We start from the raw sequence: 15,027 nt of genomic DNA, 5'->3' as shown, positions 1-15,027 counted from the left end.
AATATGCTTTGTTCACAGACGGTTCCTGTCGTCTTGTTGGAAACAAGCGAAGGTGGAAGTCTGCAGTGTGGAGTCCAACAAGCCGAGTTGCAGAGGCGAGAGATGGAGAAGGAGAATCCAGTCAGTTCGCAGAGGTAAAAGCTGTCCAGCTAGCTCTCGACGTGGCTGAACGTGAGAGATGGCCAAAGCTTTATCTCTACACCGACTCATGGATGGTAGCCAATGCTCTATGGGGTTGGCTAAAGAACTGGAAGAAGAGTGGTTGGCAGAGAAAAGGAAAACCCATTTGGGCAGCAGACCTATGGCAGGACATTGCTGACCGAATCGAGAGAATTCCAGTGAAGGTGAGACACATCGATGCTCACATTCCTAAGAGCAAAGCTACTGAGGAACAGCAACACAACCATCAGGCAGATCTAGCTGCAAGAGTTTCTCAAGTAGACATGGACTCTAATCTTGATCTCGACTGGAAACACCGAGGTGAGATATTCTTAGCTCGGTGGGCTCATGATTCGTCAGGACATCAAGGCAGAGATGCAACATACCAATGGGCTCGTGACAGATCCATAGACATTTCCATGGATGCTATCACACAAGTCATCCATGACTGTGACATTTGTGCTGCTATTAAGCAGGCAAAACGACTTAAGCCCTTGTGGTATGGTGACAGATGGTCCAAGTACAAGTATGGTGAAGCTTGGTAGATTGACTACATCACTCTACCACGTTCTCGTTCTGGTAAGCAATATGTGCTTACTATGGTAGAGGCAAACACTGGATGGTTGGAAACTTATCCAGTTCCACATGCAACTGCACGCAACACCATTCTCGGTCTGGAGAGACAGATCCTGTGGAGACACGGAACTCCAGAGAGGATTGAGTCAGACAACGGAACTCATTTCAAGAACAGCCTTGTAAAGAACTGGGCAAAAGAGCACGGTATTGAGTGGATATTCCACATTCCCTACTATGCACCAGCTTCAGGGAAGATTGAACGCTACAACGGTTTGTTGAAGACCACTCTTAAAGCCATGGGGGGTGGATCTTTGAAAAACTGGGAAAAACATTTAGCACAAGCAACCTGGCTGGTAAATAGTAGAGGTTCAGTGAACCGAGCTGGACCTGCACATTCAGATCTGCTACGGAAAGTGGAAGGTGATAGAGTTCCTGTTGTTAGAGAAAAGAATCTGTTAGGTAAAACTGTTTGGGTATTTTCACCCTCAGGAGAGGCTAAACCTGTCCGAGGGGTGGTTTCAGCTGAAGGTCTGGGTCACACTTATTGGGTAATGCAAGAGAATGGTGAAATTCAGTGTATTCCACAAAGAAATTTAACTTTAGCTGAAAGAGGTTAACTTTGAACTGTTGTACAGCTACATCGCGTCCAAAGGAAGAATCAACGAGGAATCTACGGTGCACGAACCCTGAGATCCCTGAGAGCCCTGAGTCAACTAAGAGACCCTGAGATTTCCCTGTTTCCCTTTTCTTCGCTTCATCGGTGAAGAAATGAACTGTTTTCCATTTTTCTCATTTTCTGATTTTCTTGGACTTTTGAATCATCTACATCTGAGCATAGCCGGAATGGACTATGAACTTTACTCACGAACTGTAAATATCGTTTTGGATTAGATGGACAGTGTGAACAGCCAATGAAATTGTTTAGAAGGGGTGGACTGTGGCCGGTTGACGTTGCCCCCTTAAGAAAGGGAATATGGTGGACGGAAGTTGGTAAACGGAAGGAATAGTCTAAACTAATTTCATTGGACGAGTGGGAGGAAGCACTTCTGAGCTGGGACTATACTGGACATTTCCAGCACTTCTCAGTCAGTCTTGCTTCCGCCTCTTCTTCAGGCAACAGCTTTCTGTCCTGGGCTTTCTGCCAAGGCCTCGGCCTTGAAAACCAGATAACAGGCCTGTATACTAACTCCCTTCCAATTAACACAAAACTGCTTTTAACTTCTTTCTTTCCTCTCTTTCTCTTTCTATCCCATTCTGGGGAAAGGGGGGGAGAGAGGGGAGAGCGGAGGTGGGGGACCCCTCTCTGCCGAGAGGGATTACTCTCATTTCTGTGTTACTCTGTTGTATATCTTTGTATATATTGTAGATATTGTAAATTTGTAAATAATCCCCTGCAAACCCTACATCGCTTTGTAAATATAGCTCCACTGCTTTGCTAATTCAGCTTGCGAGTTTTTTTTTCCTTTCCCTTCAAGTTTCTTTCCCTTTACCTTACAAGGGGGAAGGGAGGAGGCTTCTCGGCCTTACCCTTCCACCCACCACAGAAGGCCACCAGAAGGTCTCTTCAGAGCCTTCTCTTCTCCAGACTGAACAACCCCAACTCTCTCAGTCTGTCCTCATAGCAGAGGGGCTCCAGGTTCAAGGATTGTCCTTTCTGCTTCATTCTCCCCATTGCCTCTGTGTGGTCACCATCCTTTGCCCTCTGCCCAAGGTTGTGGAAAGATGCAGGGACTTCATGGGGGTGATGCTTCCCACTGATATTCCTGGTGGTCTGTAGGACAAAGGGTGAAAGGACCATGCCCTAGCCCTGGCTCCAGCCTCACTCAGAAGGGTTGCAGGTTGAACTGCACATAAGGAAAACAGGAGAGGGAATAATCCTGAAAACATCAGCAATGCTTTCCCCTGGGAAACAGCTTCTCTCACTCAGCCCTAGCCATTTCCTGCAGTGAAAGGGAGCTGTTCTCCACGTTTCAGAGTGATGGTACTGCAGCTAGCACTGAAGACAGGCAGGGACCCCACACTGGTCGTTTCAGCAGACCAGGATCACCATTACACTCCCAGTTAGAAACACAACTGTTTTTAGCCTGGACAATTTCTCACCTCTCTTTTCTGGGTTTCAAAAGGCACTCTGAAAACTTCAGACTAGAGCCACACAGATGTGTTTTTTTTGACTGGCTGCCCTACAAACACACATATTCCCTCCAGGTCTAAGAGCAGAGCTAAGAAGGATGAGTCACCTGTAGGACAGGGTACAGTCCTCACTTCAGACCAATGAGATCTGCACTCCTTAACCACTGATCTGCACTCCTTAACCACTGATCTGCACTCCTTAACCACTGATCTGTATTCCTTAACCACTGATCTGCACTCCTTAACCACTGGACATCACAAAGGTCAATACAAAGAAAGTTGGATGAGGCCTTGAGCAACCTGGTCTAGGGGAAGGTGACCCTGCTCTGGCAGGGAGGTTGGAACTCTATGGTCTTCAAGGTCCCTTCCAACCCAAACCATTCTATGAATCTATGAACCAAGTCACTTAATGTTTTAGTATCATTCTGCAGGGGTTTATCTCACCCTTTCCTTTACAGCATCAAAGGGTTAAAGAACCCAAGAGGGGGAAGAGGATAATAGTTTAGTGGCCAGGAGGTGTTAGGTATTAGGGAATAAGTTGGACTTGATGATCTCTGAGGTCTTTTCCAACCTGGTTGATTCTATGATTCTGTAACAATCTATTTCTCTTGGGAGCTAGCAGTGACACTGTCCAAACCAAAATGAAATCAAAGGACTCAGTCCTTCATTCTGACAGGACGAACCATTTCTGAAGCGCCAGTGATAGGTGAGGAAGCCATCAGACAGGTGCTCTTCCAGCCCTGCCCCACCCTGCCCGCCTGCTGAGAGGCAGCAGGCAAAGGGTTAAAAGAAGTTTGCCCTCCTCCACGGAAAACGCTACAGTACTAAACCAGCACTATGCTTTCTGCTGCGCGCTCCTTCTACCTGCTCTGAGCAAGCCCCTCAGTTTAACCCTCCCCTTGCTGGGGCTAAACCGAGCATTAGAGACCACCCCGAGCTGGACGTGGCAGGAGACAGCTTTGCGCCCCTCCGTGCTTGCTAAGCCAAGGCAGCGGCCAAGCATTCAGGGCTGTGTTCCCCCCCCTTGGGTGAAACTGCAGCTGCAAAGGACTAATGAGACAGCTACAGCAGATTGCACAGCCTCGGAAAATAACTTCACAAGAGTCTGCCACAACAGTCTGAAGATCTATTCAAAGCTGCTAATCGAAGGCAGCGCCATACAACAAAGAACAACAACTATTGTCTGGATGCAAAACAACCACAGCACCCCCCGAGCAGCCCACACCCTGCGCTGCCTCCCCTCCCACATCCCTCCAAACCACCTTCAGCTACAGAGGTGTCCTACCTTCCCGATCTCTCAACAAGCAGGTTCCTGTCAGCGTGTCAGGTCCAAGGCTGGGGACTGCAGAATCTGTTCACATCAAAACAAAAGTGGGGGGAAAAAAAGCTCTGAAAAGATCTGGTTTGGCTTTTTTTCCTGAGAAAAAAAAAAAACACCACAGTTTTCAGCTATGAGAAAAGCCAGCCCCCCTCCCCCCCCCCCCCCCCCCCCCCATTATACAAAGACATCGCTGCATAAACAGATCCACACAAGCATGAAGGTGTGGATGCATCAAATCCGACCACAAGCAAGCCCCCCTGAAGTTCACCACCTCATTACCCTCATGCCTGGAGGTTTTTCAGGCCAGGCTGGATGGGGCTGTGAGCAAGCAGCCCTGGTGTGAGGTGTCCCTGCCCGTGGCAGGGGGAGCTGGAACTGGATGATCGCCGAGGTCCCTTCCAACCCTGACAATTCTATGATCCTCTACATTTCCAATCAATCCAGTGAGCAACCGCTACGGAATTTCACCTTCGGCAGACGCTAAAACCTTCCTCACCCCCCCCACCTCGAAAAAAAAAGCCACGGCACGAAGGTATCGCCTCCAGCCCCCACCGAGCAAACAAAAGCTGCCATTGGAATGAGAAAAAACAATCATTACCAGCTCATATGCTGCCATACCACACAAGCCTATCCCTCAAGAAGTGCTGCAGAATCATCCTTCCCGGAGCGCCGCTCTCCGCCGGCTGCCTGCCGAGCTCCAGACAGCCGCAGTCTGCGAGCCACACCGGCTCCTATCTACCATGTGTACGTCAGGGGGGAAAGGGAAACTGCAAATTAGGAGAAGTCCCCGCAGTGGTGAGAAGGAAAAGAGGGTGAGTGGGAGAGGAAGAGGGAGCTCACTGGCCGCAGAAATTTCCAGAAGGATGACAAACCAGCCGGCTCCGCCAGCAGCCGCTTACAATAGGATGCTGCACCTCGGCGGCTGGAGCGGTTTTGTCAAGGGCTCGCCTGACAGGCATTTTAATTGCATCCAACCAAGTGTGTCCCCGGGAACCGGGGCCTTCAAGCCTCTGAATATCACCGGCGGGTGCCTTTTGTGGCGCTGCCAGGCGCGCACAGGCAAGCGGCGCAGCCCGGGGCTCCGCCGTGCCGCCCAGCCCCGCACAGGTGCCCTACGGAGGCTCCGCCGCCGGGAGCAGGACTTGGAGGGCTTTAGCGTTTTCTGCAGCACGGATTAGGAGGGCGATACAAGCTCCATTCCCCCCCGCCCTGATTTCTCCACATAGTGCTCATGCACACGTGTTGGAGCCGCGGCTCGCCTGTGCTCTTCTTTCCCGAGCCTTGCATTTGCTTATTGCCACACCAAAGGGCACTAAAAGCAGGGGAAACGCAGCAGAAGCACTGCAGGGCTGGAGCAGGGAGGCTTCAGGACTAGAACAGCAGAGGAAGAGGGCTCACTGCATGGCTCAGCACAGAATCGTCACAAAATCATTAAGGTTGAAAAAGACCTTCAAGATCATCGAGTTCAACCATAACCAAACTACCACGACCACTAAATCATATCCTGAGTGACTCCACCACCGCTCTGGGCAACCTGTTCCAATGCCTCACCACTCTCTCACAGAACCACAGAACGTCAGGGGCTGGAAGGGACCTCCAAAGCTCATCCAATCCACCTCCCCTGCCAGAGCAGCATCACCTACAGCAGGTCACACAGGAACACATCCAGGTAGGGTTTGAAGATCTCCAGAGAGGGAGACACCACAACCCCCCTGGGCAGCCTGCTACAGGCCTCTGTCACCCTCACAGAGAAAAAATTCTTCCTCCTGTTTCCATGGCACTTTCTCTGCCTCAGCTTCCACCACTGCCCCTTGTGCTGGCATTGGGCATCCCCCAGCAGAGCCTGGCTCCAGCCTCAGTAAAGAACAAATGAGTTCCTGTGAGGGGTCCGGTTTTACTGCCTCTCTTCTGCCTTGGTCTCAACCTCCCTACTCCAAGCATTCCTACAGAACAATTTTAATCAGACTAGGACAAGGGACCTGTGAAATCAGCCAGTGTTTTGGGAGAAGAGACAGGCACATTAGGGAAGGGCAGGAGTGGAGGGGGAGGGGAACATGGAGACATTTTTTTTTCAAGAGAGAAAGAGAGTGAGGAAAAGTAGAGAGATTAAACAGGTCTGTTTTCAAGCACTGTTAAGTTGGTCAAGGAATCACAGAATTACCAAGGTTGGAAGAGACCTCAAAGATCATCAAGTCCAACCTGTCATAAGCAGCAAACAAGCAGTCAAGAGTAAACACTGAGCCCAGCACTCTTAAAGGGCTGAAGAAAAGCTTACATTTCTCTGCAGCCAGGGCCCACAAGCCAACTAGATCCACTTCCCAAGCTGGTTTTTCCCAGTCCCCACAACCCCAGAGCCCTTCAGAGAGAAGGACATTACCAGGAGCAGGAAATGTCTCCCTACCACATAATCTGGGAGAGGTCAAACAAATAGCATTTACCTTTGAGAGGGACAAAGGGGATTGCAGGAAGAAGCAACAAATCTCCCATGGATTCCTAGGGCTTCTCTCTCAAAATTTCAGTGGTAAAGAATCACAGAAACATTCAGGTTGCAAAAGAGCCTCAGGATCACCAAGTCCAACCCAGAGCCCTACTCTACAAGGATCACCCCGAAACCACAGCCCCAAGCACCACAGCCAAACCACCCTGAAACACATCCAGCCTTGGGGACTCCACCACCTCCCTGGGCAGCACATTCCAAGCCCTGACCACTCTTGATGAGAAAAAATTCTTCCTCCTGTCCACTCTGAACCTGCCCTGCTGCAGCTTGAGGCTCTTCCCTCTTCTTCTATGGCTAATGACCTGTGAGAAGAGACCAGCACCAAGCTCTCCACAACCTCCTTTCAGGGAGCTGTAGAGAGCCAGGGGGTCTCCCCTCAGCCTCCTCTGCTTCACACTAACCATCCCCAGCTCCTTCAGTCTCTCTCCATCAGATTTCTTCTCCAGGCCCTTCCCAGCTTCCTTGCCCTCCTCTGCCCTGGCTCCAGCACCTCCACATCTCTCTTGCCTTGAGGTGCCCAAAACTGGACACAGCACTGGAGGTGTGGCCTCCCCAGAGCTGAGTGCCGGGGGACAATCCCCTCCCTCCTGCTGCTGGACACAGCATTGCTGATCCCAGCCAGGATGCCTTTGGCTTTCTTGGCCAGCTGGGCACACTGCTGGCTCCTCTTCAGTCGGGGCTCAAAATGGAGTTGATTCCCTTCTGCCTTCCCCCACCACCGTGACAAGATGACTTTTCACACATCCATCAAGCCTTGCATCACCCAGAAGATTCACCCTTACTGCTATAAACAGATCTGAGTGCCTGAAGAGCACATCTGTGCTGACCTGACAGTCTTTCCCCACCCTCTGAATCACCACAGCAGTGAGGAAGACAATGAATGAAAGAAGGTAGCCCCCACAGCCTGCTTGCATGGGACGAGAAGGATGGTGGAGCAGGTGCTGTATGGCAGCAAAAAGGCCTTCAGAAGGAACATAAAAAACACCAGCAAGAGCAGCACCAGCACAGTTCTTAGACCTTTCCTCTGAGAAAGCCTCATGTGACTCATCAGAAGGGGTGCATGCTGCTGCCAAACCTCCCACTGCAGAGCTCAGCCTCTGCAGAATGCAAGAAAACTCTAATTCTGCCCTCCTCTTCCTCAGCTCCACCTTTTAACAGTTGCTGCTCATTCACAGCATTGCTGCCACCCCTCCTGAACTTCCACAGCTCCTCTCCACCAACCACTCCTCCCCAAAAGCAACCAGGAGCTCTGAGAGGTCCCAAAAACACGGTCACAGAGTTGGGATGGTGGAGGAGTAGCATGAAGTCCTGCAAACTGGTCTGTAAGTTCTCTCAGATGTTCCTGATGGACCTCATGTGGTTCCCAAGGGAAGGATCACAGAATCACAGAATATTAGGGGTTGGAAGGGACCTCCAGAGCTCATCCAGTCCAACCCCCCTGCCAGAGCAGGGTCACCTAGAGCAGGTCACACAGGAACATATCCAGGTGGGGTTTCAAGATCTCCAGAGAGGGAGACTCCACAACCCCCCTGGGCAGCCTGCTCCAGGCCTCTGTCACCCTCACAGGGAAAAAATTCTTCCTCCTGTTTCCATGGAACTTCCTCTGCCTCAGCTTCCACCACTGCCCCTTGTGCTGGCATTGGGCATCCCCCAGCAGAGCCTGGCTCCAGCCTCTGGGCACTCACCCTGCACATCTTTAGCAACATGAATGAGGTCACCTCTCAGGCTCCTCCTCTCCAAGCTCCAGAGCCCTCAGCTCCCTCAGGCTCTCGTGATGAGGAAGAGTTCCACTGCCTTCATCTTTGTGACTCTGTGCTGGACTCTTTCAAGCAGTTCCCTGAGGTCCTTCTTGAACTGAGGGGCCCAGAACTGGACACAATATTCCAGATGTGGCCTCCCCAGGGCAGAGTAGAGGGGGTGGAGAACCTCTCTTGACCTACTAACTTCAGCCCTTCTAATCCACCCCAGGATGCCACTGGCCTTCTGGGCCACCAGAGCACATTGCTGGCTCATGGTCAACCTCCCATCCACCAGGACCCCCAGGTCCTAGAAACAGAGTAACATACAGTCACAGAATCAGAGAGTCACAGTGTTATAGAGTCACAGAGTCACAGAATGATAATCACAGAATCATGTGTCACAGAATCAGAGTCAGAGAATCATAGAGTCACAGAGTCATAGTCACAGAGTGATAGAGTCACAGAATCAGAGTCATAGAGTCACAGAATCAGAGTCACAGAATCATAGTCAGAGTCACAGAATCATAGTCTCAGAATCATAGTCACAGAGTCATAGAGTCACAGAATCATAGTCACAGAATCATAGTCTCAGAATCATAGTCAGAGTCACAGAATCATAGTCTCAGAATCAGAGTCACAGAGTCATAGAGTCACAGAATCATAGTCTCAGAATCAGAGTCACAGAGTCATAGAGTCACAGAATCATAGTCTCAGAATCAGTCACAGAGTCAGAGTCACAGAATCATAGTCTCAGAATCAGTGTCACAGAATCAGAGTCACAGAGTCATAGAGTCACAGAGTCATAGAGTCACAGAGTCAGAGTCACAGAATCAGAGTCACAGAGTCAGAGAGTCACAGAATCATAGTCTCAGAATCAGAGTCACAGAGTCATAGAGTCACAGAATCATAGTCACAGAATCATAGTCACAGAGTCATAGAGTCACAGAATCATAGTCTCAGAATCAGAGTCACGGAGTCATAGTCACAGAATCATAGTCTCAGAATCAGTCTTAGAATCATAGTCACAGTCATAGAGTCACAGAATCATAGTCTCAGAATCAGAGTCACAGAGTCATAGAGTCACAGAGTCATAGAGTCACAGAATCAGAGTCACAGAGTCACAGTCATAGAGTCATAGTCATAGTCACAGAATCATAGTCACAGAATCAGAGTCACAGAGACATAGAGTCACAGAGTCAGAGTCACAGAAACATACTCACAGAATCATAGTCACAGAATCAGAGTCACAGAATCAGAGTCACAGTCATAGAGTCACAGAATCATAGCGTCACAGAATCAGAGTCACAGAATCATAGCGTCACAGAATCAGTCACAGAATCATAGTCACAGAATCAGAGTCACAGAATCACAGAGTCACAGAATCACAGTCACAGAATCATAGTCACAGAGGCACAGAGTCACAGAACCATAGTCACAGAATCATAGAGTCACAGAATCAGTCACAGAATCACAGTCACAGAATCATAGTCACAGAATCAGAGTCACAAAATCAGTCACAGAGTCATAGAGTCACAGAATCATAGTCATAGAGTCACAGAGTCACAGAATCATAGTCACAGAATCACAGAGTCATAGAGTCACAGAGTCATAGAGTCACAGAGTCATAGAGTGACAGAGTCACAGAGTCCCAGAGACAGAGCCATAGAGTCCCAGAGTCCCTGTCAATTCTAGGACTCTGTGATTCTAAGACACAGCTTCTAAACCAGGTAGATGCTGGAGCACAGAGAACACCCATCCCTGTCTGAGATTTAACCTCATGCTTTCCTGACTCAGCCAAGAAGGCAGCATCAGCCACCCTAGCAGACTCCTCACTTCAAGTGAGCACAGCCCAGTGGAAGGAAAGAGCACAAAGCAAATAGAAACAGTAGGAAATTGGCAAAGCCGAGGTCTTGGCAATGTTTAAATGACAAAGTCATGCTCAGCAGCAACGATATTTTCAGCACAGCACCCCTCACAGAGGGAAAAAGACATTTCCAGTCTCCACAAAGGATGTGGTGAGACTGTAGCTGAAGCCTGCTCTACTCTCTGAAAGATTCTGCATATTCAGCTGGGGTTTTCTCTTTCATTCTCTCATTCATGTCAGGGAGTTTCATTAGTGCACTGTAGGAGACCTTAGAAAATCCAGCTGCATACTGGGTCAGTCTGGAGAAGAGAAGGTTCCAAGGAAACCTTCTTGTGGCCTTCCAGTGTCTGAAGGGGGCTAAAGGAAAGCTGGGGAGGAACTATTGAGGGTGTCAGGGAATAATAGGACTGGGGGGGATGGAACAAGACTAGAAATGAGTAGATTGAGATTGGATGTTAGGAAGAAGTTATTCCCCATGAGGGTGGTGAGAGACTGGCAGAGGTTGCCCAGGGAGGTGGTGGAAGCCTCATCTCTGAAGGTTTTTCAGGCCAGGCTGGATGTGGCTGTGAGCAAGCTGCTCTAGAGGAATTTTAGGCTGGAGGTGAGGAGAAAGTTCTTCCCAGAGAGAGTCGTTTGCCATTGGAATGTGCTGCCCAGGGAGGTGGTGGCATCACCATCCCTGGAGGTGTTCAAGAGGGGATTGGATGTGATACTTGGTGCCATGGTTTAGTAGTCATGAGGTGTTGGGGGACAGGTTGGCCTTGCTGATCTTTGAGGTCTCTTCCAACCTGGGCGATACTGTGATTCTGTGATACTGTGATACTGTGTGTGTCCCTGCCCATAGCAGGGGGGTTGGAACTGGCTGATCCTTGAGGTCCCTTCCAACCCTGACAATTCTCTGATTCAATTCTATGATTCAAGGTCACACACAAACCTCTGTTGCCAAGCCAAGCTGGAAGACCTCCCCCAGGAGCCTCCTCAGCCTAAGATCTCTCCATCCAAACCACTGCCTTTAACAAAGGCCTTGTGGGGTTGGTTGCTTCCCTTTTAGCAGAGACCGAGCGAACATTTTCTGCAAGGCCTAAAATAGCATCCAGTATCATCAGTGAGGTAGATGAAGAGGAGTAAGTCTGCTGAACACAAACTGCACCACTCTGGTAAAAATAGCCCTGGCACAGGGAATTTTCTTCCCAGCCTCTATTGTCTTACCACACGCAACAGTGCTGGGGATGGCTGCCTGCTGGAGAGGCTGAGGGGAGACGGATTGCTCAGCAGGCTGTGCAAAGGCCAGGCTGGATGTGACTCTGAGCAAGCTGCTCTAGTGTGAGGGGTCCCTGCCCATGGCAGGGGGTTGGAACTGGCTGATCCTTGAGGTCCCTTCCAACCCTGACAATGCTATGATTCCTCTGCAGCAGTAATAAGCATCAGACTATCCCCTCTGACCAACTGTTTGAGGGACAGCCTTGCTTTCCTTTGATCTCCCTTGAGGAGTGGGTGTGGGGTGAAATACAAAAGGGAAGGCTGTTAAGTAACCCTGGGAAAAACAGATGCAGCACAGTAGCTCTTCCACTAGGGCTACACAGGGTGGAAGGCTGAGGCTGGAGTCACCATCTGGATCTCTATGGTTACTGGTAACAGAGTATTGAGGGCTGGGGAGGAGGTAAGAAAAGCTGCAGGCTCAGCTGGTAGCTTCTGTGGGTAACAAGGTGCAGAGGATTTTCACACAGAATCACAGAATCACCAAGGTTGGAAGAGACCTCAAAGATCATCAAGTCCAACCTGTCACCACAGACCTCATAACTAAATTTTAAGGCAGGTTAGAAAGTTTCAGGGTGCAGGAAGGTCCTGGGTTTGTTTTTGGAACAGTGTGGGGGAGATGATGTCCTCACATCTTGTGCAGCCAGCCCCACCAGAATCATTTCAGCTGTGCTCTCTCCTTGCCCGCAGCTTTCTATCCACAGCCAATTTCAACAACTTTTTGGGATCTGACTGACCTCTCCCCCAGGCTACCAATAAAGCAGGTCTGTACCAGGGGTCAGTACTGGGTCCAGTTTTGTTCAATATCTTCATCAACAACCTGACTGAGGGCATTGAGTGTGCCATCAGCAAGTTCCTGATGATACAGAACTGGGGGGTGGCTGACACCTGCCAGGCTGTGCTGCCATCCAACCAGAGCTGAACAGGCTGAGAGCTGGCTGCAGCCAAACCTCAGGGAGTTCAAGAAGGACAAGTGCAGGGTCCTGCATCTGGGGAGGAGTAACAGCAGGCACCAGGACAGGTTAGGGAATGCCCTGCTGGAGAGCAGCTCCATGGAGAAAGACCTTGGAGTGCTGGTGGGCAGCAAGTTCTGCATGGGACAGCAATGTGCCCTTGTGGCCAAGAGAGCCAAGGGGATCCTGGGAGGCAGCAAGAAAAGTGTGGCCAGCAGGGCTAGGGAGGTTCTGCTCCCCCTCTGCTCTGCCCTGCTGAGACCACACCTGCAATCCTGTGTCCAGTTTGGGGCACCCCAGTTCAAGAGAGACAGAGACCTGCTGGAGAGAGTCCAAGGGAGAGCCAGGAGGATGCTTAGGGGACTTGAGCATCTCCCCTGTGAAGAGAGACTGAGAGCCCTGGGGCTGTTTAGTCTGGAGAAGAGAAGGCTGAGAGGGGATCTGATCAATGTCTATCAAGAGCTGAGGGCTGGGGGTCAAGTGGAGGGGGCCAAGCTCTTTTGGGTGGTGCACAGCAGTAAGCCAAGGAACAATGGAGACAAACTCGAAGAGAGAAGGTTTCAGCTGAACATGAGGAGAAACTTCTTTGCAGTGAGGGTGACAGAGGCCTGGAGCAGGCTGCCCAGAGAGGTTGTGGAGTCTCCTTCTCTGGAGCCTTTCCATCCCCAGCTGGATGCTTTCCTGTGCAGACTCCCCTGGGTGATGCTGCTGTGGATGATCTCTGGAGGTCTCTTCCATCTTCTAATGTACTGTGCCATTGCCCTGTCCCAGCAGCCATGGAAGGACTCCCTTCATACTGAGTATCACAGTCAGCTCTCTTCCACCCATGAGCCCCCAGACTGCCACAATGTGGGCTTCTGTCTAACATGGTGCCAGCAATGAGAACTCACAACCCAAATGCTGTCCTCTCTTTCCTCTGTCTCAGCTTATTTGCTTTCAGGCATCATCTCTCCTTTATGAAACTGGGCTGGTTCTTAGCAATTAAAGGATAAACATGAGGAATACCCAGAAAGGGATCTCCTGTTTCCATTTTGCTCTGTGCCAGCGTGTCACTGAAATCAAGCTGGAAGATGTGGGCTATTCAAATCCCCCCAGGCTTGCTTTTCAGAACAAAGGATTCTGCACAGAGCCCTTTGAAGCTCCCAGATCAGCACTATTTTTGAGTTGTCTTAGGAAATCCTTGCTTTCTAGTTCAGAGACAGTGAGAATGAAAGAAAAGGAAAGCAAAATTCACTGACAGAGTAACCAACCACTTCTCCAGTTCTCAACTCCCCCCCTTAGAATCACAGAATGGTCAGGGTTGGAAGGGACCTCAAGGATCAGCCAGTTCCAACCCGCCTGCCATGAGCAGGGACACCTCACACTAGAGCAGCTTGCTCACAGCCACATCCAGCCTGGCCTTAAATACCTCCAGGGATGAGGCTTCCACCACCTCCCTGGATAACCTCTGCCAGTGTCTCACCACCCTCATGGGGAACAACTTCTCCTAATGTCTAATCTCAGTCTCCCCTCCTCTAGCTTGGATCCATTCCACTTAGTCCTACCTGGAGGCTACTACCTGGCTCCAAAGCCTCTTCCAAATGCTGATTCATTCTTCATTCCTCCTCTCTTGTTTCTGATTCCTCCCCTTTCTCTTCCACCACTGCCTTTTCTTCTTTGCTCATAGTTCCTTTATCTCCCTCCTTCTGCTGCTTCCCCCTATCAACCTGTGCCTCCCAATCAGGTAAAGGACACAGAGAAGGCAGAGCCTGAAGAGCATGTGCTGCATGGAACCTGTTGATCACTCTGTTCCTTACTCTGCTTGCCTGCATTAGTCCTTCCTCCACATCTTCATCCTGTCTTATAGAGGCAATTCTGCCCTTCATGCTCTGCTTGAAGAAGGAAGGAAAGTGATTGCCCAACCCACTCACAAACTACTGTTTCATAGAGATGCTTAAACCAGACTCCTAAACCTATAGGATCCAATCCCACCTGTTAATGCTGAAAACAGAATCACAGAATTCATCCAGCTGGAAGAAACCTCCCAGCTCACCCACTCCAACCTCACACCCAGCACTGCAGGGTCAACACCAAACATGTCCCTAAGCACCAGCTCCAAGGCTGCTGGAACACCCCCAGGGATGGTGACTCCAGCACTGCCCTGGGCAGACCATTCCAATGGCTGAGAGCCCTCTCTGGCAAGAAATATTTCCTAGCATCCAGCCTGAGTTTCCCCTGCTGCAGCCTGGAACCATTTCCTCTGCTCCTGTCCCTTGCCGCCAAGAAGCAGAGGCTGTCCCCTCTTTGCTCCAACCTCCCTTCAGGGAGCTGTAGAGAGCAATGAGGTCTCCCTCAGCCTCCTCTTCTCCAGCCTGAACACCCCCAGCTCCCTCAGCCTCTCCTCATACATAGCCCAGGTGCTCCAGGCCTTTCTCCAGCCTTGTTGCCTTTCTCTGGACAGGCTCCAGCCCCTCAATATCCTTCCTGGAGTGAGGGCCCAGAGCTGAACACAGCACTCGAGGTGTGGCCTCAGCAGTGCTGAGCACAGGGGG

General features: G+C 50.3%; 1 protein-coding gene across 28 annotated transcripts in view; it reads right to left on the bottom strand.

The window, feature by feature from the left end:
• Positions 1-15,027, bottom strand: part of MAP2 (microtubule associated protein 2) — a 341,956-nt gene that overhangs the window by 184,014 nt on the left and 142,915 nt on the right. For 27 of the 28 annotated variants that reach the window (XM_068137835.1, XM_068137844.1, XM_068137839.1 and 24 more), the window contains exon 3: positions 4,151-4,216. The gene's annotated coding sequence lies outside the window, so the exon portion shown is untranslated. Of the gene's footprint in view, positions 1-4,150; positions 4,217-4,784; positions 5,169-15,027 lie in introns of those variants that run through there. The other variant, XM_068137837.1, reaches the window with a different exon arrangement.

This window comes from Melanerpes formicivorus, unplaced genomic scaffold, assembly GCF_026170545.1.
Source record: "Melanerpes formicivorus ecotype bairdi unplaced genomic scaffold, bMelFor1.0.p_v2 SCAF_5, whole genome shotgun sequence".
NCBI classification, from domain to species: domain Eukaryota; kingdom Metazoa; phylum Chordata; class Aves; order Piciformes; family Picidae; genus Melanerpes; species Melanerpes formicivorus.
The sequence above is the reverse complement of the archived record's forward strand: the minus strand, read 5'-3'. Positions and strand labels throughout refer to the sequence as shown.